Source organism: Drosophila subpulchrella, unplaced genomic scaffold (assembly GCF_014743375.2).
Source record: "Drosophila subpulchrella strain 33 F10 #4 breed RU33 unplaced genomic scaffold, RU_Dsub_v1.1 Primary Assembly Seq93, whole genome shotgun sequence".
Lineage (NCBI taxonomy): Eukaryota > Metazoa > Arthropoda > Insecta > Diptera > Drosophilidae > Drosophila > Drosophila subpulchrella.
Genome location: NW_023665727.1, coordinates 54,054 through 79,778, shown reverse-complemented (window position 1 = coordinate 79,778; position 25,725 = coordinate 54,054). Strand labels below are relative to the sequence as shown.

The window sequence follows — 25,725 nt, the reverse complement described above, 5'->3', positions numbered from 1 at the left end:
CCTATCACTGGTTCTCAAAAGCTCGGTCAGCTGATCAGCTGATCCAAGTTCAGCGGAGACCAAACCGCACAGCTGTGGGGCGACAAAATGTGCCTAAATTAGGCAAACGCCTCTTCGAGAGAGCGCCTCTCTCGCGACACAAATGTCTTAATGGAAAATTTTCCAAAAAGAAAACGCGAATTCGCCGATTTCCGCAGAATTTCAAACGGAAACAACACGCACTGTGTTCGCAAGCACGAAACACGAATTTTCGCACTATTTCAAACAATGTACCTGTTGTTTTACTGCCTAAATGCACTTTACTCGCGGAGCGTACGGAAAAAACACGTCTGTTCTCGCGAGCAACCAAAACCGACTGTGTGTAGATAGGGACAGTAGGAATCTCGTTAATCCATTCATGCGCGTCACTAATTAGATGACGAGGCATTTGGCTACCTTAAGAGAGTCATAGTTACTCCCGCCGTTGACCCGCGCTTACTTGAATTTCTTCACTTTGACATTCAGAGCACTGGGCAGAAATCACATTGTGTCAACACCCGCTAGGGCCATCACAATGCTTTGTTTTAATTAGACAGTCGGATTCCCCAAGTCCGTGCCAGTTCTGAATTGATTGTTAATTGATAATCGTTATAATTAATAAGAACTAATTGGTTTAACCCAATTAGTATTCTTAAAAATTTTAGCAAGAAAGTTCCACAATTGGCTACGTAACTAAACTATCCGGGGAACAAGTGACCAACATAAATGCCAGACACTCTATTTACCCAGAACGAGCACATAAACCATGTTATTGTTTCCCAATCAAGCCCGACTATCTCAATCTTCAGAGCCAATCCTTATCCCGAAGTTACGGATCTAATTTGCCGACTTCCCTTACCTACATTATTCTATCGACTAGAGACTCTTCACCTTGGAGACCAGCTGCGGATATTGGTACGGCCTGTTGAGAAGTTTGCGTGTCCCCACCATAAATTTTCAAGGTCCGAGGAGAAAATATCGACACAACAGTATATGTCATGCTCTTCTAGCCCATCTACCATATCTCTCTGCGAAAGACTTCCATGGTAGTACGGCTATAAAACAGAAAAGAAAACTCTTCCGATATCTCTCGACGGCTTCTTTATGGTCGTTCCTGTTGCCAGGATGAGCACGAGGCCCATATTTAATAACAAACGGATACTCAACAGGTTACGGAATTGGAACCGTATTCCCTTTCGTTCAAAATTATTCAAGTATATTAATTAGCTTGATTTATATAATATAATTATATTTGTATGGCATTTGTGTTTTTACTTGAAAATTTTCGGCTTTCGCCTTGAACTTAGGACCGACTAACTCGTGATCAACCACTGTTCACACGAAACCCTTCTCCACTTCAGTCCTCCAAGGTCTCATTCGATTATTTGCTACTACCACCAAGATCTGTACCAATGGCAGCTCCATGCAGGCTTACGCCAAACACTTCTACGCATACCATTGTACCTTCCTACTCACTAAAGTTTCAAAATTTATATCACAAGTAATATAAATCATCTACTTTAGCGGTAATGTATAGGTATACAACTTAAGCGCCATCCATTTTAAGGGCTAGTTGCTTCGGCAGGTGAGTTGTTACACACTCCTTAGCGGATTTCGACTTCCATGATCACCGTCCTGCTGTTTTAAGCAACCAACGCCTTTCATGGTATCTGCATGAGTTGTTAATTTGGGCACCGTAACATTACGTTTGGTTCATCCCACAGCGCCAGTTCTGCTTACCAAAAGTGGCCCACTGGGCACATTATATCATAACCTTGAACTTCATATCAAGAAAGTTAAGGTTCTTACCCATTTAAAGTTTGAGAATAGGTTAAGATCGTTTCGACCCTAAGGCCTCTAATCATTCGCTTTACCAGATAAGATTATTTTATATAACATTAAAATGCACCAGCTATCCTGAGGGAAACTTCGGAAGGAACCAGCTACTAGATGGTTCGATTGGTCTTTCGCCCCTATACTCAATTCTGACAATCGATTTGCACGTCAGAACTGTTTCGGTCTTCCATCAGGGTTTCCCCTGACTTCAACCTGATCAAGTATAGTTCACCATCTTTCGGGTCACAGCATATATGCTCAAGGTACGTTCCAGTTAGAGGCATAAATAATATAAATATCATTATACATAACTATATAGAACGCCCCGGGATTGTGTTAATTAGCTATAAATAGTTAAAAAACTAATCCCATTATTAGTCAAGTTAATTACGCTATTAGGTTTATATCCCAATAACTTGCACATATGTTAGACTCCTTGGTCCGTGTTTCAAGACGGGTCCCGAAGGTATCCTGAATCTTTCGCATTGTTAATCATACAAGTGCATATAATAAACACAAAAATCAATGATAATTATGCCATTATATAATTCCGAAAAATTAACGCACTGTATTCATATAAATCTATCAGCACTTTATCAAATTAATAACATTTATTCTGTGTTAAAATGCAAGCAAATTAATTTGAATAAACTATAAGTTATATTTTATGATAAATTTTGTATGCTAATAGATTACAATGTCCTTATATGGAAAAAATGCACACTATTATCATAATATTGTTTAAATATTACAATTTTAATGATGAATTTTCCATAACGGATATTCAGGTTCATCGGGCTTAACCTCTAAGCAGTTTCACGTACTGTTTAACTCTCTATTCAGAGTTCTTTTCAACTTTCCCTCACGGTACTTGTTTACTATCGGTCTCATGGTTATATTTAGTTTTAGATGGAGTTTACCACCCACTTAGTGCTGCACTATCAAGCAACACGACTCTTTGGAAACATCATCTAGTAATCATTAACGTTATACGGGCCTGGCACCCTCTATGGGTAAATGGCCTCATTTAAGAAGGACTTAAATCGTTAATTTCTCATACTAGAATATTGACGCTCCATACACTGCATCTCACATTTGCCATATAGACAAAGTGACTTAGTGCTGAACTGATTTCTTTTCGCTCGCCGCTACTAAGAAAATCCTGGTTAGTTTCTTTTCCTCCCCTAATTAATATGCTTAAATTCAGGGGGTAGTCCCATATGAGTTGAGGTTGTGTATAACTTTTTTTGCAATTAATTCTTTATATATAATGATAAAACATTTTATTAAATTCGTTATATATTTTATATATTTGTATGGCATTTGTTTGGTCTAACGAATCAACGAAGAATAATAATATTGTCAACGGCTTTCTATTTACTAATCTTTAATAAGAGACAATTCTAGATAAATTTTTATGCTAGACATTTCTCAGTATTATTTGATTGAAAAAGAAAATATTTCTCTTCGTTTTTCACATTCAAATTATTTACTAATGTGAGATAATGTTTTTCATATATTTGTTAATATTATGAATAATATAATAATTAAATTATTATTATCCAATAATATACCATATGCTTATAAAATTTCATTATAAAATTTATATAAACAACTTAATTAGCATAGTCTTACAACCCTCAACCATATGTAGTCCAAGCAGCACTATAAAATTAATTAAAGTACATAACAGCATGGACTGCGATATGCGTTCAAAATGTCGATGTTCATGTGTCCTGCAGTTCACACGATGACGCACAGTTTGCTGCGTTCTTCATCGACCCATGAGCCGAGTGATCCACCGCTTAGAGTTTTATATATTGGTTTGGTAATTTTGTCATATATGTTTTTATTGAAAGAAATTAAAAATACACCATTTTACTGGCATATATCAATTCCTTCAATAAATTGATTTTTATACCTAAAACGAATGCTGCGAAATGTCTTAGTTTCATATAACCAATAATATATCAAGTTTTTTTAAATGGCATTTACGGTATTAATACTTTTTTTTAGCGATATATATTGAAATTTATATAAAACATTAACCTGTAATAATCAGGTACAACATTGTACATTTTAGGTTGTTGCATTATCCAATGTATGCGCATAACTGAGATGAACAATACATATCGCAACGCGTGTATATTATGGTCCATATACACACAGTGTTTTATTAATTAATTGCATTTAATATACAATATAATAATAATATTAAATAAATTTAATAATTTCGATTTGCTTGTTCGAATTTGTTATTTGTTTGCTTTTGCTTATTTATTTATCTCTTATTTAATGCAATAATATATTTATTATTACAATTATTATTTCGATTTGCTTGTTCGAAATTTTATATTTGATCTATAAAAGATCATATTTTTGGCAATTTATATTTTATTTGTATTACTATAATATATTATATTATTATAATAAAAACAAATTTTTTTATTAACGGTAAGGATATTAAACAATAATGATCCTTCCGCAGGTTCACCTACGGAAACCTTGTTACGACTTTTACTTCCTCTAAATAATCAAGTTCGGTCAACTTTTGCGAAACAACCGTAACACACAAGGCGTCACAGTGATCACGTCCGGAGACCTCACTAAATAATTCAATCGGTAGTAGCGACGGGCGGTGTGTACAAAGGGCAGGGACGTAATCAATGCGAGTTAATGACTCACACTTACTGGGAATTCCAAGTTCATGTGAACAGTTTCAGTTCACAATCCCAAGCATGAAAGTGGTTCAGCGGTTTACCCGGACCTCTCGGTCTAGGAAATACACGTTGATACTTTCATTGTAGCGCGCGTGCAGCCCAGGACATCTAAGGGCATCACAGACCTGTTATTGCTCAATCTCATTATTGCTAGACGCAATTTGTCCATTTAAGAAGCTAGTGTCCTTATAATGGGACAAACCAACAGGTACGGCTCCACTTATATAAACACATTCAAACACAATAAACATTTTACTGCCACCATGAATGAAGGCTATATAAGCTTCAACACCATAATCCTGAAGATATCTATTTAATATATTTGAGTCTCGTTCGTTATCGGAATTAACCAGACAAATCACTCCACGAACTAAGAACGGCCATGCACCACCACCCATAGATTCGAGAAAGAGCTATCAATCTGTCTTACACACTTATGTTCGGACCTGGTAAGTTTTCCCGTGTTGAGTCAAATTAAGCCGCAGGCTCCACTCCTGGTGGTGCCCTTCCGTCAATTCCTTTAAGTTTCAGCTTTGCAACCATACTTCCCCCGGAGCCCAAAAGCTTTGGTTTCCCGGGAAGCGACTGAGAGAGCCATAAAAGTAGCTACACCCAATTGCTAGCTGGCATCGTTTATGGTTAGAACTAGGGCGGTATCTGATCGCCTTCGAACCTCTAACTTTCGTTCTTGATTAATGAAAACATCTTTGGCAAATGCTTTCGCTTAAGTTAGTCTTACGACGGTCCAAGAATTTCACCTCTCGCGTCGTAATACTAATGCCCCCAAACTGCTTCTATTAATCATTACCTCTTGATCTGAAAACCAATGAAAGCAGAACAGAGGTCTTATTTCATTATCCCATGCACAGAATATTCAGGCATTTGAAGCCTGCTTTAAGCACTCTAATTTGTTCAAAGTAATTGTACCGGCCCACAATAACACTCGTTTAAGAGCACTAATGCAGGTTTTTAAATAGGAGGAACATATGAAAAAATACAAGTATCTAAGCACATGTAAGAACTCCACCGGTAATACGCTTACATACATAAAGGTATAGTACTAACCACAATTGTAAGTTGTACTACCCGTATGAAGCACAAGTTCAACTACGAACGTTTTAACCGCAACAACTTTAATATACGCTATTGGAGCTGGAATTACCGCGGCTGCTGGCACCAGACTTGCCCTCCAATTGGTCCTTGTTAAAGGATTTAAAGTGTACTCATTCCAATTACAGGGCCTCGGATATGAGTCCTGTATTGTTATTTTTCGTCACTACCTCCCCGAGCTGGGAGTGGGTAATTTACGCGCCTGCTGCCTTCCTTAGATGTGGTAGCCGTTTCTCAGGCTCCCTCTCCGGAATCGAACCCTGATTCCCCGTTACCCGTTGCAACCATGGTAGTCCTAGATACTACCATCAAAAGTTGATAGGGCAGACATTTGAAAGATCTGTCGTCGGTACAAGACCATACGATCTGCATGTTATCTAGAGTTCAACCAATATAACGATCTTGCGATCGCTTGGTTTTAGCCTAATAAAAGCACATGTCCCATAAGGTTCATGTTTTAATTGCATGTATTAGCTCTAGAATTACCACAGTTATCCAAGTAACTGTTAACGATCTAAGGAACCATAACTGATATAATGAGCCTTTTGCGGTTTCACTTTTAATTCGTGTGTACTTAGACATGCATGGCTTAATCTTTGAGACAAGCATATAACTACTGGCAGGATCAACCAGAATAATGTTTTTATTCATATTTCATTCATATTTTTGAATAGAAATTAGCAATATAAATTTTATAGATTGTTTTCTATCGAATACGGCCATTTTTATATAGCATTCGTATACGTTTGTTGTTTTCACAATATATACTTGTTCCGCCACTAATAATAACAAGTTTTTTAATTATTGATGTTAAAAACACAATATTTTTTTTCGTAATACGTAATAATTTTCTTTATATTTGCATATTTCATTCTAAAATATCTTTTTTGTTCGACATACGTCATTATTGTATCCACACATGTACAATTTTTGTTTAACCAATATAAAATATTGAATTAAATCATTTGTATTTTGATGATAAATTTAAAATTTATCTGTATATATTCATATAAGACTCTTTGGTAATATATAATATAAAACCGAGCGCATATATGATATGTACGTTAGAAAAAATAATATATATATATATTATTTTCTTTAATATAGGGACACCTCTTTTAATTTATCCCCGCAGGGAATTATCACATAACTCAGTATGTGATAATGGCAGACCAATATACATATATATCAAGATTATCAATACAAAATATATATCATTATTAGCCTGCCTCAATTGTAATTATTTATTTGGATTAACGATAAAGTTCGGAAACAATTTGTTATTCTATGTATAATAGAAACCTTGGCCTTTGTTTCAACATTATTATCTTTGGGCTTAAAATATTAACCGTGGAGCCAAGTCTCATATTCATAAATGAATAAAGAAACAAATTTGACGGATTAATATCTTCTCTACCGACAGACAGTATTTTGTCACGTCAATAGTAGATGGCCGGCCCATTGACCATCCTATAGTAGTTTTTGGACCCAATATCTTTAATTCGGGTATTTTCAATTGTCTTTGCCAATCAACCGTTTGGTACTCTCTCATATAATAAGAGAATACACATATAATTCCATTATATGGATATATCTTCATTATTTTATTTGCTACATCACCCTATAATAGTTTTTGAACCCGTCAACTTCAATTCGGGTATTTTCAATTGTCTTTGCCAACCATTTATATGGTATTCTCTATTATAATAAGAGAATACTAGTGTATATCCATTATATGGATATATCATCTTCATATTATTTGCTACACCACCCTATAGTAGTTTTTGAACCCATCATCTGCAATTCGGGTATTTTCAATTGTCTTTGCCAACCAACTATACGGTATTCTCTCTTATAATAAGAGAATACAAGTATATTTTCATTATATGGATATAATGCCATTTATTTTTCAATATCCATATAATTCATTTAGTTTTGTATGTACAAAACAAGTTTTCTTTATAGTATTGACAAAATCATATGTTTACGCATAACATAAGTTTTGACCAATACGAGGAGGGGCCCGCCAACGACCACCTCCCTATAGTAGTTTTTTACCCCACGCACTACTGCGTGCCTGTTTACAGTACTAGTGCCAGCTATCACTAGGTTTATATATCATGTTTCAGTGATATATGGGTAAATTCTACCATTTATTCTTATGTATATGGCATTTCTATGCCATATTTATACAATCCATTCATATCTTAATGTATATTTATTATATTATACATTATTATGCCTTATAGGTATTATACCTATAAGCCATATCCATACGATTCATTCACTAGTGCCGCCCCTCACTAGGTTTATAATTGTTATATCATTGATATACAATTTATTTCTATATATATGGCATTTATATGCCATATCCATACAATGCATTCACATTTCAATGTATATTTACTTGTTATACATTATTATGCCTTATAGGTATTATACCTATAAGCCATATCCATACGATTCACTTATATAAATATATGTATATTTTTCTATACATAATTTTTTTTTACTTTTGTATGGATTTCTATGCATATCCATAGTTTATATGGATATGCTTGGCGTTCTATATAGTATTGACAAATTCATATGCATAACATAAGTTTTGACCAATACGAGGAGGGGCCCCGCCAACGACCACCTCCCTATAGTAGTTTTTTACCCCACGCACTATTGCGTGCCTGTTTACAGTACTAGTGCCAGCTATCACTAGGTTTATATATCGTGTTTCAGTGATATATGGGTAAATTCTACCATTTATTCTTATGTATATGGCATTTCTATGCCATATTTATACAATCCATTCATATCTTAATGTATATTTATTATATTATACATTATTATGCCTTATAGGTATTATACCTATAAGCCATATCCATACGATTCATTCACTAGTGCCGCCCCTCACTAGGTTTATAATTGTTATATCATTGATATACAATTTATTTCTATATATATGGCATTTATATGCCATATCCATACAATGCATTCACATTTCAATGTATATTTACTTGTTATACATTATTATGCCTTATAGGTATTATACCTATAAGCCATATCCATACGATTCACTTATATAAATATATGTATATATTTTTTCTATACATAATTTTTTTTTACTTTTGTATGGTTTTCTATGCATATCCATAGTTTATATGGATATGCTTGGCGTTCTATATAGTATTGACAAATTCATATGCATAACATAAGTTTTGACCAATACGAGGAGGGGCCCGCCAACGACCACCTCCCTATAGTAGTTTTTTACCCCACGCACTATTGCGTGCCTGTTTACAGTACTAGTGCCAGCTATCACTAGGTTTATATATCGTGTTTCAGTGATATATGGGTAAATTCTACCATTTATTCTTATGTATATGGCATTTCTATGCCATATTTATACAATCCATTCATATCTTAATGTATATTTATTATATTATACATTATTATGCCTTATAGGTATTATACCTATAAGCCATATCCATACGATTCATTCACTAGTGCCGCCCCTCACTAGGTTTATAATTGTTATATCATTGATATACAATTTATTTCTATATATATGGCATTTATATGCCATATCCATACAATGCATTCACATTTCAATGTATATTTACTTGTTATACATTATTATGCCTTATAGGTATTATACCTATAAGCCATATCCATACGATTCACTTATATAAATATATGTATATTTTTCTATACATAATTTTTTTTTACTTTTGTATGGTTTTCTATGCATATCCATAGTTTATATGGATATGCTTGGCGTTCTATATAGTATTGACAAATTCATATGCATAACATAAGTTTTGACCAATACGAGGAGGGGCCCGCCAACGACCACCTCCCTATAGTAGTTTTTTACCCCACGCACTATTGCGTGCCTGTTTACAGTACTAGTGCCAGCTATCACTAGGTTTATATATCGTGTTTCAGTGATATATGGGTAAATTCTACCATTTATTCTTATGTATATGGCATTTCTATGCCATATTTATACAATCCATTCATATCTTAATGTATATTTATTATATTATACATTATTATGCCTTATAGGTATTATACCTATAAGCCATATCCATACGATTCATTCACTAGTGCCGCCCCTCACTAGGTTTATAATTGTTATATCATTGATATACAATTTATTTCTATATATATGGCATTTATATGCCATATCCATACAATGCATTCACATTTCAATGTATATTTACTTGTTATACATTATTATGCCTTATAGGTATTATACCTATAAGCCATATCCATACGATTCACTTATATAAATATATGTATATTTTTCTATACATAATTTTTTTTTACTTTTGTATGGTTTTCTATGCATATCCATAGTTTATATGGATATGCTTGGCGTTCTATATAGTATTGACAAATTCATATGCATAACATAAGTTTTGACCAATACGAGGAGGGGCCCGCCAACGACCACCTCCCTATAGTAGTTTTTTACCCCACGCACTATTGCGTGCCTGTTTACAGTACTAGTGCCAGCTATCACTAGGTTTATATATCGTGTTTCAGTGATATATGGGTAAATTCTACCATTTATTCTTATGTATATGGCATTTCTATGCCATATTTATACAATCCATTCATATCTTAATGTATATTTATTATATTATACATTATTATGCCTTATAGGTATTATACCTATAAGCCATATCCATACGATTCATTCACTAGTGCCGCCCCTCACTAGGTTTATAATTGTTATATCATTGATATACAATTTATTTCTATATATATGGCATTTATATGCCATATCCATACAATGCATTCACATTTCAATGTATATTTACTTGTTATACATTATTATGCCTTATAGGTATTATACCTATAAGCCATATCCATACGATTCACTTATATAAATATATGTATATTTTTCTATACATAATTTTTTTTTACTTTTGTATGGATTTCTATGCATATCCATAGTTTATATGGATATGCTTGGCGTTCTATATAGTATTGACAAATTCATATGCATAACATAAGTTTTGACCAATACGAGGAGGGGCCCGCCAACGACCACCTCCCTATAGTAGTTTTTTACCCCACGCACTATTGCGTGCCTGTTTACAGTACTAGTGCCAGCTATCACTAGGTTTATATATCGTGTTTCAGTGATATATGGGTAAATTCTACCATTTATTCTTATGTATATGGCATTTCTATGCCATATTTATACAATCCATTCATATCTTAATGTATATTTATTATATTATACATTATTATGCCTTATAGGTATTATACCTATAAGCCATATCCATACGATTCATTCACTAGTGCCGCCCCTCACTAGGTTTATAATTGTTATATCATTGATATACAATTTATTTCTATATATATGGCATTTATATGCCATATCCATACAATGCATTCACATTTCAATGTATATTTACTTGTTATACATTATTATGCCTTATAGGTATTATACCTATAAGCCATATCCATACGATTCACTTATATAAATATATGTATATTTTTCTATACATAATTTTTTTTTACTTTTGTATGGATTTCTATGCATATCCATAGTTTATATGGATATGCTTGGCGTTCTATATAGTATTGACAAATTCATATGCATAACATAAGTTTTGACCAATACGAGGAGGGGCCCGCCAACGACCACCTCCCTATAGTAGTTTTTTACCCCACGCACTATTGCGTGCATGTTTACAGTACTAGTGCCAGCTATCATTAGGTTTATATATCGTGTTTCAGTGATATATGGGTAAATTCTACCATTTATTCTTATGTATGTATATGGCATTTCTATGCCATATTTATATAATTCATTCATATCTTAATTTATATTTATTATATTATACATTATTATGCCTTATAGGTATTATACCTATAAGCCATATCCATACGATTCATATACTAGTGCAGCCCCTCACTAGGTTTATATATCTCATTTTAATTATATATTGGTAAATTCTATTATTTATTCTTGTGTATATGGCACTTATATGCCGCCATATCTATAAAAATGCATTTATATTTCAATGTATATTTTCTATATTATACATTATTATGCCTTAAAAAGTTATTATACCTACCATAAGGCGATATCCATACGATTCATTTATATAAAAGATATATGTATAATTTTCTATACATAATTTTTTTTTATGAATATATGGGTTTCCTAAGCATATCCATATAATACATTTAGTTTTATATGGATTAGATTGGTCTTCTTTATTGTATTGCCAAACTCATATTGATAAAATAAGTTTTGAACAATAAGAGGATCAGCCGCCAACCAACCAACCACTGCTACCATTGGAGGAACATATACTTACTTTTTATATGTCCTCTTACTTGAATGGTCCTCTCTTTACTTGAAAATTTCATTACCATAGGAATCTATTTATACATGGAATATGATTTCCACTACTTTTTCGCGTCACTAATAATTAATATGACGATACAGACTTGCTACCATAACATAAGTCTTGAACAATAATAGGAGCAGCCGCCAACCAACCACCAACCAACCAACCACTGCTACCATTGATAGTAATTTTATATGTCCTCTTTAGTTGAATTTCAATACCATAGGAATATTTATACATGGAATATGTTTTGCCACTACTTTTTCGCGTCACTAATAATATGACGATACAGTCTTGCTACCATAACATAAGTTTTGAACAATAAGAGGAGCAGACACACCAACCAACCAACCGCGCTGCTACCATTATATATACTTATATTTATATAAGTCCTCTTTACTTGAATGGCCTCTTTACTTGAATTTCAATACCATAGGAATATTTATTTATACATGGAATATGTTTTGCCACTACTTTTTCGCGTCACTAATAATATGACGATATAGACTTGCTACCATAACATAAGTTTTGAACAATAAGAGGAGCAGACACCAACCAACCAACCGCTGCTACCATTGAATGAACCATATATACAAACTTTTATATATGTCCTCTTTACTTGAATTTTAATACCATAGGAATATTTATACATGGAATATGTTTGCCACTTTATCATCGCGTCACTAATAAGATGACGATACATTTTGTTTGTTCAATATTTACTTATATATTGATGTTTCCAATTTAGGTCTTTTATATTTCTTCTTCCCTACCTTACACACCACAAACAAAGTGGCGTGCGATGCTGCAAGCAAGCATAATGATTATGCCCGCTTGCAACATCTTTATTATCGAATCATCAAGCAAAGGATAAGCTTCAGTGGATCGCAGTATGGCAGCTGCTCAACCACTTACAACACCTTGCCTGTTACAAAAGTCGTTTACAATTGATTCTAGGCTTTGTCATTGTATTAAATAATGCTTTTATATGTAACTAGCGCGGCATCAGGTGATCAAAGATCCTCCCAATTTACTATGTTACAAATTACATTGGCATCACATCCATTGTCGTTTATAAAGTAAATTATAAACTTTAAATGGTTTAGAAGCCATACAATGCAAATTGCCCCTTATTTATCATTGCAGTCCAGCACGGATACGACCTTAGAGGCGTTCAGGCATAATCCAACGGACGTAGCGTCATACCACTGTTCGCTCGAACAAGTATTGTGCCATTGGTCCGTACCTGCGGTTCCTCTCGTACTACGCAGGAATGCTGTCGCAACAACGTTTTGTCATTAGTAGGGTAAAACTAACCTGTCTCACGACGGTCTAAACCCAGCTCACGTTCCCTTGCATGGGTGAACAATCCAACGCTTGGTGAATTTTGCTTCACAATGATAGGAAGAGCCGACATCGAAGGATCAAAAAGCGACGTCGCTATGAACGCTTGGCCGCCACAAGCCAGTTATCCCTATGGTAACTTTTCTGACACCTCTTGTTAAAAACTCTTTAAACCAAAAGGATCGATAGGCCGAGCTTTTGCTGTCCCTGTGTGTACTGAACACCGAGATCAAGTCAGCATTTGCCCTTTTGCTCTATGTGTGGTTTCTGTCCGCACTGAGCTGGCCTTGGGACACCTCCGTTATTATTTGAGAGATGTACCGCCCCAGTCAAACTCCCTACCTGGCAATGTCCTTGAATTGGATCATACCTGAGTAATTGGAGTTATACCAAATTTTCAAATCAAAAATACATAAATGCACCGTTTTATTAAAGAATTTGTTTGCGATTATATAACAAACTCGTGATACTTTGATCAAGAAGCTTGCATCAAAACCCAATACCATAAGATATAATAAATATATCCGTATAATGGCTAGGAAATGATACACGTTCCATTTAATCAAGTAAGTAAGGAAACAATAAGAGTAGTGGTATTTCATTGGCGATACCAAACCGAAGTCTAATATCTCCCACTTATTCTACACCTCTTATGTCTCCTTACACTGCCAGATTAGAGTCAAGCTCAAAAGGGTCTTCTTTCCCCGCTAATTATTCCAAGCCCGTTCCCTTGGCTGTGGTTTCGCTAGATAGTAGATAGGGACAGTAGGAATCTCGTTAATCCATTCATGCGCGTCACTAATTAGATGACGAGGCATTTGGCTACCTTAAGAGAGTCATAGTTACTCCCGCCGTTGACCCGCGCTTACTTGAATTTCTTCACTTTGACATTCAGAGCACTGGGCAGAAATCACATTGTGTCAACACCCGCTAGGGCCATCACAATGCTTTGTTTTAATTAGACAGTCGGATTCCCCAAGTCCGTGCCAGTTCTGAATTGATTGTTAATTGATAATCGTTATAATTAATAAGAACTAATTGGTTTAACCCAATTAGTATTCTTAAAAATTTTAGCAAGAAAGTTCCACAATTGGCTACGTAACTAAACTATCCGGGGAACAAGTGACCAACATAAATGCCAGACACTCTATTTACCCAGAACGAGCACATAAACCATGTTATTGTTTCCCAATCAAGCCCGACTATCTCAATCTTCAGAGCCAATCCTTATCCCGAAGTTACGGATCTAATTTGCCGACTTCCCTTACCTACATTATTCTATCGACTAGAGACTCTTCACCTTGGAGACCAGCTGCGGATATTGGTACGGCCTGTTGAGAAGTTTGCGTGTCCCCACCATAAATTTTCAAGGTCCGAGGAGAAAATATCGACACAACAGTATATGTCATGCTCTTCTAGCCCATCTACCATATCTCTCTGCGAAAGACTTCCATGGTAGTACGGCTATAAAACAGAAAAGAAAACTCTTCCGATATCTCTCGACGGCTTCTTTATGGTCGTTCCTGTTGCCAGGATGAGCACGAGGCCCATATTTAATAACAAACGGATACTCAACAGGTTACGGAATTGGAACCGTATTCCCTTTCGTTCAAAATTATTCAAGTATATTAATTAGCTTGATTTATATAATATAATTATATTTGTATGGCATTTGTGTTTTACTTGAAAATTTTCGGCTTTCGCCTTGAACTTAGGACCGACTAACTCGTGATCAACCACTGTTCACACGAAACCCTTCTCCACTTCAGTCCTCCAAGGTCTCATTCGATTATTTGCTACTACCACCAAGATCTGTACCAATGGCAGCTCCATGCAGGCTTACGCCAAACACTTCTACGCATACCATTGTACCTTCCTACTCACTAAAGTTTCAAAATTTATATCACAAGTAATATAAATCATCTACTTTAGCGGTAATGTATAGGTATACAACTTAAGCGCCATCCATTTTAAGGGCTAGTTGCTTCGGCAGGTGAGTTGTTACACACTCCTTAGCGGATTTCGACTTCCATGATCACCGTCCTGCTGTTTTAAGCAACCAACGCCTTTCATGGTATCTGCATGAGTTGTTAATTTGGGCACCGTAACATTACGTTTGGTTCATCCCACAGCGCCAGTTCTGCTTACCAAAAGTGGCCCACTGGGCACATTATATCATAACCTTGAACTTCATATCAAGAAAGTTAAGGTTCTTACCCATTTAAAGTTTGAGAATAGGTTAAGATCGTTTCGACCCTAAGGCCTCTAATCATTCGCTTTACCAGATAAGATTATTTTATATAACATTAAAATGCACCAGCTATCCTGAGGGAAACTTCGGAAGGAACCAGCTACTAGATGGTTCGATTGGTCTTTCGCCCCTATACTCAATTCTGACAATCGATTTGCACGTCAGAACTGTTTCGGTCTTCCATCAGGGTTTCCCCTGACTTCAACCTGATCAAGTATAGTTCACCATCTTTCGGGTCACAGCATATATGCTCAAGGTACGTTCCAGTTAGAGGCATAAATAATATAAATATCATTATACATAACTATATAGAACGCCCCGGGATTGTGTTAATTAGCTATAAATAGTTAAAAAACTAATCCCATTATTAGTCAAGTTAATTACGCTATTAGGTTTATATCCCAATAACTTGCACATATGTTAGACTCCTTGGTCCGTGTTTCAAGACGGGTCCCGAAGGTATCCTGAATCTTTCGCATTGTTAATCATACAAGTGCATATAATAAACACAAAAATCAATGATAATTATGCCATTATATAATTCCGAAAAATTAACGCACTGTATTCATATAAATCTATCAGCACTTTATCAAATTAATAACATTTATTCTGTGTTAAAATGCAAGCAAATTAATTTGAATAAACTATAAGTTATATTTTATGATAAATTTTGTATGCTAATAGATTACAATGTCCTTATATGGAAAAAATGCACACTATTATCATAATATTGTTTAAATATTACAATTTTAATGATGAATTTTCCATAACGGATATTCAGGTTCATCGGGCTTAACCTCTAAGCAGTTTCACGTACTGTTTAACTCTCTATTCAGAGTTCTTTTCAACTTTCCCTCACGGTACTTGTTTACTATCGGTCTCATGGTTATATTTAGTTTTAGATGGAGTTTACCACCCACTTAGTGCTGCACTATCAAGCAACACGACTCTTTGGAAACATCATCTAGTAATCATTAACGTTATACGGGCCTGGCACCCTCTATGGGTAAATGGCCTCATTTAAGAAGGACTTAAATCGTTAATTTCTCATACTAGAATATTGACGCTCCATACACTGCATCTCACATTTGCCATATAGACAAAGTGACTTAGTGCTGAACTGATTTCTTTTCGCTCGCCGCTACTAAGAAAATCCTGGTTAGTTTCTTTTCCTCCCCTAATTAATATGCTTAAATTCAGGGGGTAGTCCCATATGAGTTGAGGTTGTGTATAACTTTTTTTGCAATTAATTCTTTATATATAATGATAAAACATTTTATTAAATTCGTTATATATTTTATATATTTGTATGGCATTTGTTTGGTCTAACGAATCAACGAAGAATAATAATATTGTCAACGGCTTTCTATTTACTAATCTTTAATAAGAGACAATTCTAGATAAATTTTTTATGCTAGACATTTCTCAGTATTATTTGATTGAAAAAGAAAATATTTCTCTTCGTTTTTCACATTCAAATTATTTACTAATGTGAGATAATGTTTTTCATATATTTGTTAATATTATGAATAATATAATAATTAAATTATTATTATCCAATAATATACCATATGCTTATAAAATTTCATTATAAAATTTATATAAACAACTTAATTAGCATAGTCTTACAACCCTCAACCATATGTAGTCCAAGCAGCACTATAAAATTAATTAAAGTACATAACAGCATGGACTGCGATATGCGTTCAAAATGTCGATGTTCATGTGTCCTGCAGTTCACACGATGACGCACAGTTTGCTGCGTTCTTCATCGACCCATGAGCCGAGTGATCCACCGCTTAGAGTTTTATATATTGGTTTGGTAATTTTGTCATATATGTTTTTATTGAAAGAAATTAAAAATACACCATTTTACTGGCATATATCAATTCCTTCAATAAATTGATTTTTATACCTAAAACGAATGCTGCGAAATGTCTTAGTTTCATATAACCAATAATATATCAAGTATTTTTTAAATGGCATTTACGGTATTAATACTTTTTTTTAGCGATATATATTGAAATTTATATAAAACATTAACCTGTAATAATCAGGTACAACATTGTACATTTTAGGTTGTTGCATTATCCAATGTATGCGCATAACTGAGATGAACAATACATATCGCAACGCGTGTATATTATGGTCCATATACACACAGTGTTTTATTAATTAATTGCATTTAATATACAATATAATAATAATATTAAATAAATTTAATAATTTCGATTTGCTTGTTCGAATTTGTTATTTGTTTGCTTTTGCTTATTTATTTATCTCTTATTTAATGCAATAATATATTTATTATTACAATTATTATTTCGATTTGCTTGTTCGAAATTTTATATTTGATCTATAAAAGATCATATTTTTGGCAATTTATATTTTATTTGTATTACTATAATATATTATATTATTATAATAAAAACAAATTTTTTTATTAACGGTAAGGATATTAAACAATAATGATCCTTCCGCAGGTTCACCTACGGAAACCTTGTTACGACTTTTACTTCCTCTAAATAATCAAGTTCGGTCAACTTTTGCGAAACAACCGTAACACACAAGGCGTCACAGTGATCACGTCCGGAGACCTCACTAAATAATTCAATCGGTAGTAGCGACGGGCGGTGTGTACAAAGGGCAGGGACGTAATCAATGCGAGTTAATGACTCACACTTACTGGGAATTCCAAGTTCATGTGAACAGTTTCAGTTCACAATCCCAAGCATGAAAGTGGTTCAGCGGTTTACCCGGACCTCTCGGTCTAGGAAATACACGTTGATACTTTCATTGTAGCGCGCGTGCAGCCCAGGACATCTAAGGGCATCACAGACCTGTTATTGCTCAATCTCATTATTGCTAGACGCAATTTGTCCATTTAAGAAGCTAGTGTCCTTATAATGGGACAAACCAACAGGTACGGCTCCACTTATATAAACACATTCAAACACAATAAACATTTTACTGCCACCATGAATGAAGGCTATATAAGCTTCAACACCATAATCCTGAAGATATCTATTTAATATATTTGAGTCTCGTTCGTTATCGGAATTAACCAGACAAATCACTCCACGAACTAAGAACGGCCATGCACCACCACCCATAGATTCGAGAAAGAGCTATCAATCTGTCTTACACACTTATGTTCGGACCTGGTAAGTTTTCCCGTGTTGAGTCAAATTAAGCCGCAGGCTCCACTCCTGGTGGTGCCCTTCCGTCAATTCCTTTAAGTTTCAGCTTTGCAACCATACTTCCCCCGGAGCCCAAAAGCTTTGGTTTCCCGGGAAGCGACTGAGAGAGCCATAAAAGTAGCTACACCCAATTGCTAGCTGGCATCGTTTATGGTTAGAACTAGGGCGGTATCTGATCGCCTTCGAACCTCTAACTTTCGTTCTTGATTAATGAAAACATCTTTGGCAAATGCTTTCGCTTAAGTTAGTCTTACGACGGTCCAAGAATTTCACCTCTCGCGTCGTAATACTAATGCCCCCAAACTGCTTCTATTAATCATTACCTCTTGATCTGAAAACCAATGAAAGCAGAACAGAGGTCTTATTTCATTATCCCATGCACAGAATATTCAGGCATTTGAAGCCTGCTTTAAGCACTCTAATTTGTTCAAAGTAATTGTACCGGCCCACAATAACACTCGTTTAAGAGCACTAATGCAGGTTTTTAAATAGGAGGAACATATGAAAAAATACAAGTATCTAAGCACATGTAAGAACTCCACCGGTAATACGCTTACATACATAAAGGTATAGTACTAACCACAATTGTAAGTTGTACTACCCGTATGAAGCACAAGTTCAACTACGAACGTTTTAACCGCAACAACTTTAATATACGCTATTGGAGCTGGAATTACCGCGGCTGCTGGCACCAGACTTGCCCTCCAATTGGTCCTTGTTAAAGGATTTAAAGTGTACTCATTCCAATTACAGGGCCTCGGATATGAGTCCTGTATTGTTATTTTTCGTCACTACCTCCCCGAGCTGGGAGTGGGTAATTTACGCGCCTGCTGCCTTCCTTAGATGTGGTAGCCGTTTCTCAGGCTCCCTCTCCGGAATCGAACCCTGATTCCCCGTTACCCGTTGCAACCATGGTAGTCCTAGATACTACCATCAAAAGTTGATAGGGCAGACATTTGAAAGATCTGTCGTCGGTACAAGACCATACGATCTGCATGTTATCTAGAGTTCAACCAATATAACGATCTTGCGATCGCTTGGTTTTAGCCTAATAAAAGCACATGTCCCATAAGGTTCATGTTTTAATTGCATGTATTAGCTCTAGAATTACCACAGTTATCCAAGTAACTGTTAACGATCTAAGGAACCATAACTGATATAATGAGCCTTTTGCGGTTTCACTTTTAATTCGTGTGTACTTAGACATGCATGGCTTAATCTTTGAGACAAGCATATAACTACTGGCAGGATCAACCAGAATAATGTTTTTATTCATATTTCATTCATATTTTTGAATAGAAATTAGCAATATAAATTTTATAGATTGTTTTCTATCGAATACGGCCATTTTTATATAGCATTCGTATACGTTTGTTGTTTTCACAATATATACTTGTTCCGCCACTAATAATAACAAGTTTTTTAATTATTGATGTTAAAAACACAATATTTTTTTTCGTAATACGTAATAATTTTCTTTATATTTGCATATTTCATTCTAAAATATCTTTTTTGTTCGACATACGTCATTATTGTATCCACACATGTACAATTTTTGTTTAACCAATATAAAATATTGAATTAAATCATTTGTATTTTGATGATAAATTTAAAATTTATCTGTATATATTCATATAAGACTCTTTGGTAATATATAATATAAAACCGAGCGCATATATGATATGTACGTTAGAAAAAATAATATATATATATATTATTTTCTTTTAATATAGGGACACCTCTTTTAATTTATCCCCGCAGGGAATTATCACATAACTCAGTATGTGATAATGGCAGACCAATATACATATATATCAAGATTATCAATACAAAATATATATCATTATTAGCCTGCCTCAATTGTAATTATTTATTTGGATTAACGATAAAGTTCGGAAACAATTTGTTATTCTATGTATAATAGAAACCTTGGCCTTTGTTTCAACATTATTATCTTTGGGCTTAAAATATTAACCGTGGAGCCAAGTCTCATATTCATAAATGAATAAAGAAACAAATTTGACGGATTAATATCTTCTCTACCGACAGACAGTATTTTGTCACGTCAATAGTAGATGGCCGGCCCATTGACCATCCTATAGTAGTTTTTGGACCCAATATCTTTAATTCGGGTATTTTCAATTGTCTTTGCCAATCAACCGTTTGGTACTCTCTCATATAATAAGAGAATACACATATAATTCCATTATATGGATATATCTTCATTATTTTATTTGCTACATCACCCTATAATAGTTTTTGAACCCGTCAACTTCAATTCGGGTATTTTCAATTGTCTTTGCCAACCATTTATATGGTATTCTCTATTATAATAAGAGAATACTAGTGTATATCCATTATATGGATATATCATCTTCATATTATTTGCTACACCACCCTATAGTAGTTTTTGAACCCATCATCTGCAATTCGGGTATTTTCAATTGTCTTTGCCAACCAACTATACGGTATTCTCTCTTATAATAAGAGAATACAAGTATATTTTCATTATATGGATATAATGCCATTTATTTTTCAATATCCATATAATTCATTTAGTTTTGTATGTACAAAACAAGTTTTCTTTATAGTATTGACAAAATCATATGTTTACGCATAACATAAGTTTTGACCAATACGAGGAGGGGCCCGCCAACGACCACCTCCCTATAGTAGTTTTTTACCCCACGCACTACTGCGTGCCTGTTTACAGTACTAGTGCCAGCTATCACTAGGTTTATATATCATGTTTCAGTGATATATGGGTAAATTCTACCATTTATTCTTATGTATATGGCATTTCTATGCCATATTTATACAATCCATTCATATCTTAATGTATATTTATTATATTATACATTATTATGCCTTATAGGTATTATACCTATAAGCCATATCCATACGATTCATTCACTAGTGCCGCCCCTCACTAGGTTTATAATTGTTATATCATTGATATACAATTTATTTCTATATATATGGCATTTATATGCCATATCCATACAATGCATTCACATTTCAATGTATATTTACTTGTTATACATTATTATGCCTTATAGGTATTATACCTATAAGCCATATCCATACGATTCACTTATATAAATATATGTATATTTTTCTATACATAATTTTTTTTTACTTTTGTATGGTTTTCTATGCATATCCATAGTTTATATGGATATGCTTGGCGTTCTATATAGTATTGACAAATTCATATGCATAACATAAGTTTTGACCAATACGAGGAGGGGCCCGCCAACGACCACCTCCCTATAGTAGTTTTTTACCCCACGCACTATTGCGTGCCTGTTTACAGTACTAGTGCCAGCTATCACTAGGTTTATATATCGTGTTTCAGTGATATATGGGTAAATTCTACCATTTATTCTTATGTATATGGCATTTCTATGCCATATTTATACAATCCATTCATATCTTAATGTATATTTATTATATTATACATTATTATGCCTTATAGGTATTATACCTATAAGCCATATCCATACGATTCATTCACTAGTGCCGCCCCTCACTAGGTTTATAATTGTTATATCATTGATATACAATTTATTTCTATATATATGGCATTTATATGCCATATCCATACAATGCATTCACATTTCAATGTATATTTACTTGTTATACATTATTATGCCTTATAGGTATTATACCTATAAGCCATATCCATACGATTCACTTATATAAATATATGTATATTTTTCTATACATAATTTTTTTTTATTTTTGTATGGATTTCTATGCATATCCATAGTTTATATGGATATGCTTGGCGTTCTATATAGTATTGACAAATTCATATGCATAACATAAGTTTTGACCAATACGAGGAGGGGCCCGCCAACGACCACCTCCCTATAGTAGTTTTTTACCCCACGCACTATTGCGTGCCTGTTTACAGTACTAGTGCCAGCTATCACTAGGTTTATATATCGTGTTTCAGTGATATATGGGTAAATTCTACCATTTATTCTTATGTATATGGCATTTCTATGCCATATTTATACAATCCATTCATATCTTAATGTATATTTATTATATTATACATTATTATGCCTTATAGGTATTATACCTATAAGCCATATCCATACGATTCATTCACTAGTGCCGCCCCTCACTAGGTTTATAATTGTTATATCATTGATATACAATTTATTTCTATATATATGGCATTTATATGCCATATCCATACAATGCATTCACATTTCAATGTATATTTACTTGTTATACATTATTATGCCTTATAGGTATTATACCTATAAGCCATATCCATACGATTCACTTATATAAATATATGTATATTTTTCTATACATAATTTTTTTTTACTTTTGTATGGTTTTCTATGCATATCCATAGTTTATATGGATATGCTTGGCGTTCTATATAGTATTGACAAATTCATATGCATAACATAAGTTTTGACCAATACGAGGAGGGGCCCGCCAACGACCACCTCCCTATAGTAGTTTTTTACCCCACGCACTATTGCGTGCCTGTTTACAGTACTAGTGCCAGCTATCACTAGGTTTATATATCGTGTTTCAGTGATATATGGGTAAATTCTACCATTTATTCTTATGTATATGGCATTTCTATGCCATATTTATACAATCCATTCATATCTTAATGTATATTTATTATATTATACATTATTATGCCTTATAGGTATTATACCTATAAGCCATATCCATACGATTCATTCACTAGTGCCGCCCCTCACTAGGTTTATAATTGTTATATCATTGATATACAATTTATTTCTATATATATGGCATTTATATGCCATATCCATACAATGCATTCACATTTCAATGTATATTTACTTGTTATACATTATTATGCCTTATAGGTATTATACCTATAAGCCATATCCATACGATTCACTTATATAAATATATGTATATTTTTCTATACATAATTTTTTTTTACTTTTGTATGGTTTTCTATGCATATCCATAGTTTATATGGATATGCTTGGCGTTCTATATAGTATTGACAAATTCATATGCATAACATAAGTTTTGACCAATACGAGGAGGGGCCCGCCAACGACCACCTCCCTATAGTAGTTTTTTACCCCACGCACTATTGCGTGCCTGTTTACAGTACTAGTGCCAGCTATCACTAGGTTTATATATCGTGTTTCAGTGATATATGGGTAAATTCTACCATTTATTCTTATGTATATGGCATTTCTATGCCATATTTATACAATCCATTCATATCTTAATGTATATTTATTATATTATACATTATTATGCCTTCGATTCATTCACTAGTGCCGCCCCTCACTAGGTTTATAATTGTTATATCATTGATATACAATTTATTTCTATATATATGGCATTTATATGCCATATCCATACAATGCATTCACATTTCAATGTATATTTACTTGTTATACATTATTATGCCTTATAGGTATTATACCTATAAGCCATATCCATACGATTCACTTATATAAATATATGTATATTTTTCTATACATAATTTTTTTTTACTTTTGTATGGATTTCTATGCATATCCATAGTTTATATGGATATGCTTGGCGTTCTATATAGTATTGACAAATTCATATGCATAACATAAGTTTTGACCAATACGAGGAGGGGCCCGCCAACGACCACCTCCCTATAGTAGTTTTTTACCCCACGCACTATTGCGTGCCTGTTTACAGTACTAGTGCCAGCTATCACTAGGTTTATATATCGTGTTTCAGTGATATATGGGTAAATTCTACCATTTATTCTTATGTATATGGCATTTCTATGCCATATTTATACAATCCATTCATATCTTAATGTATATTTATTATATTATACATTATTATGCCTTATAGGTATTATACCTATAAGCCATATCCATACGATTCATTCACTAGTGCCGCCCCTCACTAGGTTTATAATTGTTATATCATTGATATACAATTTATTTCTATATATATGGCATTTATATGCCATATCCATACAATGCATTCACATTTCAATGTATATTTACTTGTTATACATTATTATGCCTTATAGGTATTATACCTATAAGCCATATCCATACGATTCACTTATATAAATATATGTATATTTTTCTATACATAATTTTTTTTTACTTTTGTATGGATTTCTATGCATATCCATAGTTTATATGGATATGCTTGGCGTTCTATATAGTATTGACAAATTCATATGCATAACATAAGTTTTGACCAATACGAGGAGGGGCCCGCCAACGACCACCTCCCTATAGTAGTTTTTTACCCCACGCACTATTGCGTGCATGTTTACAGTACTAGTGCCAGCTATCATTAGGTTTATATATCGTGTTTCAGTGATATATGGGTAAATTCTACCATTTATTCTTATGTATGTATATGGCATTTCTATGCCATATTTATATAATTCATTCATATCTTAATTTATATTTATTATATTATACATTATTATGCCTTATAGGTATTATACCTATAAGCCATATCCATACGATTCATATACTAGTGCAGCCCCTCACTAGGTTTATATATCTCATTTTAATTATATATTGGTAAATTCTATTATTTATTCTTGTGTATATGGCACTTATATGCCGCCATATCTATAAAAATGCATTTATATTTCAATGTATATTTTCTATATTATACATTATTATGCCTTAAAAAGTTATTATACCTACCATAAGGCGATATCCATACGATTCATTTATATAAAAGATATATGTATAATTTTCTATACATAATTTTTTTTTATGAATATATGGGTTTCCTAAGCATATCCATATAATACATTTAGTTTTATATGGATTAGATTGGTCTTCTTTATTGTATTGCCAAACTCATATTGATAAAATAAGTTTTGAACAATAAGA

The 25,725-nt window shown here is 33.7% G+C and overlaps 5 non-coding genes and 1 pseudogene across 5 annotated transcripts; all 6 read right to left on the bottom strand.

Annotated features, from left to right (window-relative positions):
• Positions 1-301: 301 nt before the first annotated feature.
• LOC119562769 lies at positions 302-3,088 on the bottom strand (annotated as a pseudogene).
• Positions 3,089-3,488: 400 nt separating this feature from the next.
• Positions 3,489-3,667, bottom strand: LOC119562773. The gene has a single exon (XR_005222022.1). It is a non-coding gene; the product is annotated as a 5.8S ribosomal RNA (ribosomal RNA).
• A 658-nt stretch (positions 3,668-4,325) lies between these two features.
• Positions 4,326-6,320, bottom strand: LOC119562763. The gene has a single exon (XR_005222014.1). It is a non-coding gene; the product is annotated as a small subunit ribosomal RNA (ribosomal RNA).
• A 6,586-nt stretch (positions 6,321-12,906) lies between these two features.
• On the bottom strand, positions 12,907-16,877 carry LOC119562768. Its single transcript, XR_005222018.1, has one exon. It is a non-coding gene; the product is annotated as a large subunit ribosomal RNA (ribosomal RNA).
• A 401-nt stretch (positions 16,878-17,278) lies between these two features.
• LOC119562772 lies at positions 17,279-17,457 on the bottom strand. The gene has a single exon (XR_005222021.1). It is a non-coding gene; the product is annotated as a 5.8S ribosomal RNA (ribosomal RNA).
• Positions 17,458-18,116: 659 nt separating this feature from the next.
• LOC119562762 lies at positions 18,117-20,111 on the bottom strand. The gene has a single exon (XR_005222013.1). It is a non-coding gene; the product is annotated as a small subunit ribosomal RNA (ribosomal RNA).
• Positions 20,112-25,725: the final 5,614 nt, after the last annotated feature.